This window comes from Lepidochelys kempii, chromosome 26 (genome assembly GCF_965140265.1).
Source record: "Lepidochelys kempii isolate rLepKem1 chromosome 26, rLepKem1.hap2, whole genome shotgun sequence".
Lineage (NCBI taxonomy): Eukaryota > Metazoa > Chordata > Testudines > Cheloniidae > Lepidochelys > Lepidochelys kempii.
In genome coordinates this window covers 15,411,490-15,415,482 of record NC_133281.1, presented here as the reverse complement: position 1 = coordinate 15,415,482, position 3,993 = coordinate 15,411,490, and the positions used below count along the sequence as shown (strand labels likewise).

General features: G+C 58.9%; 1 protein-coding gene across 4 annotated transcripts in view; it reads right to left on the bottom strand.

Annotated features, from left to right (window-relative positions):
* MAT2A (methionine adenosyltransferase 2A) overlaps window positions 1-3,993 on the bottom strand; it is a 33,994-nt gene that overhangs the window by 17,906 nt on the left and 12,095 nt on the right. The window lies entirely within an intron of this gene.

The following is a 3,993-nucleotide window of genomic DNA, read 5'->3' as shown; positions in this document are numbered from 1 at the left end:
CTGTTCCCTGTGCACTGCCTGTGGGATGGGGTTACCGGCAGCCTAGCTTCCCGTCCACACTGGCTCTGCCTCCCCTGCCAAAGAGTTTGCGTGGGGCGGGGGTTGGAGCACAGGATGTGGGTGCGGCTCTGCTGGAAAGTTGCCCTGTCTGGGTGCGTCAGTTTCCCGGTCTCTTCCGCAGTACCAGAGCTGTTGGGCTGGCTGCAGGAGTGGCTGGGGGAGTTCTCCAGCCTGAACCATGCTGCAGTGTGCCCTCTCTGTGCTGCTGGGCACGGGGGGCTGAGGCGTGGGGCAGGACTCCAGACTCTCCTGAGCGTGTTTAGCTGACTTGCCTTGTGGCTGCAGCCTGGTCTCTGTGTCCCCCAATGCCTATAGGAGCCCTCCACAAGAAAGGCAGCTCAGCCTCTTGCTTTTAACTGCAACCCCCCTCTCCCCCCGAGGTCCTGCCCCCCACCCAGGCTCCTGCTCCTACCCAGCTGCGGATCCCCACACCATGAGTGTCCTGTGTGGGTGCCAGAGGAGGCTCTGTGCCCTTCCCTGCCCTGCGGGTAGGTGCTGTGGGGGTGAAGCTCTGTGGAAGGCACTGCAGGGCACGGTTACCCCTTGGCCTGCGCACAAGCGAGCTCCCTGCCATGCAGCCTGCCCTGCAGGGAACAGGCAGCGACCCCCAGAGCTGCCTCCTGGCAGCAAGTGTTGCCGGAGCCCCCCAGCCTGGGCGTTTTGCATCGGCGCAGGGCTGGGCGCTGGGAGTGACACAGCAGAGCTGGTTACAAACCTGACCTGCTCTCTGGTGCTGCTGACTCCATCTCCAGCTGCCCCGACTTCCATGGTGTTTTCAACCCTCCTGCCACTCCCCATGGCACCCCCCCCACTGAGCCCCTCTGCCCCCTAGCACCATGTGCCTCTATCAGATTCCAGCTTTCAGGCCTGTGCCCACTGGTGCTCTTGTCCAGCCGTGAGGGGGGGCCTGGCAGTGCCATGGGCTCTGTAAGGCTGGTGGGGAGCGGGGCAAAGGTTCTAGCCAGGCTGTGGGAGACACAAACCTGCCCTCCTCCCACCCCCACCATTAAAGGAACCCCACAGGAGGCAGCTCCCTGGCTCCGTCACAGTGTGACTCCAGCCAGCCCCCCAACCCCTCAAAGGGGCTGGTTCCTGGGAGCCAGAGAGCTCACTGCCCCTGGGTGGGGGTGCAGCAGGGCAGGACTCACCACTGCGGCCTAGACAGGTTTTGCTGTGGGGTGGGAGTGCAGGATTGGGCCCCCCCAGCACTGTCTCTGGCTGGACCCTCCCCCCACACACCTGGGGGCAAGATCATCCTCCCACTGCTGTCAGCCCTGCTCACCTGGAGCAATCAGGGGCAGCCAAGGCAGAGAAAGTCCCTCGAGGACTGTTTGGATGAAGATGGCTCCAAGAAAGAGGCTTAAAGGCTTTAGCTTGGGCTGGGGGTAGCTAAGTGGAGCAGGAGGCCACAGGCTGCCTGCGCGGCCCCAGGTCAGCAGCACTGGGAGGCTCAGGCCCCCTCGGCACGGACAGCATTAGCCGGCCTTAGAGCAGTCGGGCCTGGAAGCCAGGACACCAGGGTTCTATTCCTGGCTCTGAGACAACTGCGGTCCAGGGGTCAGAGCGGGTGGGGGCAGGGAGACAGGGTGCCTGGGTTCAGGGCAGCAACACTCAGTACAGCTTCAGACAGGCGTAGCCCTGTGACTCAAACAGCCCTTAAAGCCTTTCTCCCGGGCAGCTCGGTCTCTCTCCAGGCGCTGTGGGTCACTGACGGTCCCTTTACCTATTACAGGAAGTGGCCCAAATCCCTCTGCTGGGGGAAGCCTGGGGCAGGGACAGCAGGGGCCTGTGAGTGACAGGCACTGGCGGAGCTGGGGGGGATCAGAGGAGCATGGTTGCTGGATCAGGCCCATGCCAGTTATGTGTAGGTGCTGTTTGCCTGCAGGCTGGGCTTTCTCCTCACATCCTTGATCCATGAGCTATTCAAGAGCTGGCTCACAGCAGGGCCTGTGTTCACGCCCCAGGGCTGGGTGGTGCCAGAGCTGGGGGCAAGCTGTGGGTCCCTGCCCAGTTTAAACAGACCATCGCTGGTGCAGGATAGGCTGCCCCCTGCCTTGACACGGAGGTTGGCTCTAACAGGAAGGTGCAGTGGGGCCTGGGTGGAGCCAGAGCCCACCAGTGCCCAGAGAGGACAGGACCCAGCTGAGCAGGGAGGCCTGGTTCAGCTGAATAAGGGAGCAGGCAGGCTGGGCTGGCAGAGTGCAAACGTCACCATCACTGTACAGGGCTGGCCCTCGCCGCTGTTCACTGTGCACCAGCCCTGCCCCCAAGGGGCTTTGGTGGCCAGAGCGCAGCTGGACCAGGCCCTCAGTAGAGGGCTTTGCAAGTGCTGGATCAGCAATCCCATGCTCCACAGGGGCTGGCCTGTACCTCAGCTGGTTACAGACTGCCTGAATTAAACTGAACAGGGGTGTGAAAATGATCTCCCAGGAGCACCCAAGGGCCCTGGGCTGAGCTGCCACCTCTGATTCCATGGGGCGGTGAGGCTGCTGCTCAGTGTGAAGCCAGAACGACTCCTCTGGGGGCCATGGAGTAACTCCGGCCTGACACCAGCACCACTAACCAGGGAGCTGAGGGTTCCCGGCATCTCACCCAAGCTCTGGCCCATGTTTCCCCACTTGTAAAATAAGGCTTCGGAACAGGGGCCTGGTGCCCAGGGCAAAGTGGGGAACAGCTGCGACCAGCTCTGGGGACAGCATGTCCAGCACAAAGAGCTGGCGCTGGCAGAGCCCACCTGTCGCAGCTGTAATACAGTGAGAGCTGCAGCCCTTTCCCCTCAGCCCCCTGACCTGCAGATCAAGTGCTGCTCTGGGCCCCGGAAGGGACGCCCCTTGATGAAGCTCCCCCCACCCCCAAATGCAGGGACACTCCCACCTGTACAAAGCATGGTACCTCCTAGCCAGCCTGTCCTGCTGCCCAAAACCCAGGGATTGCCTCTCCCCCTGCCCCCCTTTGACTAGTTTCTGTCCTGGTGGCTGTGCCGTTCCCTGGGATGGATTGGGGGTGAGATCTGCCCTGAACACTGGCCCATAGGAAAGGATTCCTGGCTGCTTAAAGCCCAGGGCTGGACAGCAGGACAGTCCCGCTGTAGCCCTGGCTCTGCCCTGACTCAGACAGTCTGCAACTTGGCCATAACCCTGAGCTCCAGGGCACATGCAGAGGCGTGGCTCCCTGACGTGCATGGAACACATGCCCAGAGCCTATTAGCAGCCACCCTCTCCCGCAGCCAGATCCTGTCATAAATATAAAGCAAAGGGTAACAACCTTTCTGTATGTAGTAAAATAAAATTCCTCTTGGCCAGAGGTACAGAATCCCCTTATGTGTAAGGGGTTAATCCGTTCAATTAACCTGGCTGGCACCTGACCAGAAGGACCAATGGGGAAAGAAGATACTTTCGAAAGGGGGGGGGGGGGGTGAGACTTTGTTTTTGTGCTCTCCCGGCAGAGACCAAGCAAGTAATCCAGGTCCTACTGAAATGATACATGTAAGATTACAGAAATAGTAAATAGCAAGGAATGCATTAGATTATCTTTTGTATTAGCATGTGAATTTTCCCTGTGGTAAGAGGGAGGTTTATCCCTGTTTTTTTTATAACTTTAAAGTTTTGCCTACAGGGAATCCTCTGTGTTTTAAGTCTTACTACCCTGTAAAATTACCTCCCATCCTGATTTTACAGTGGTGCTTCTTTTAACTTTTTTTTCTTTATTATAAAGTTCTGTTTAAGAATCTGATTGGGTTTTAGTGTCCTAAAAACCCAAGGGTCTGGTCTGTGCTCACCTTGTTTACCTAGCTGGTTGGTAGATTATTCTCAAGCCTCCCCGGGAAAGGGGGTGAAGAGGCTGGGGGAGGGGGGGGGAGAAATATTTTGGGGAAACAGGAATTCCAAGTGGTCCTTTTCCTGAATCTGTCTAACTCACTTGGTGGTGGCAGCA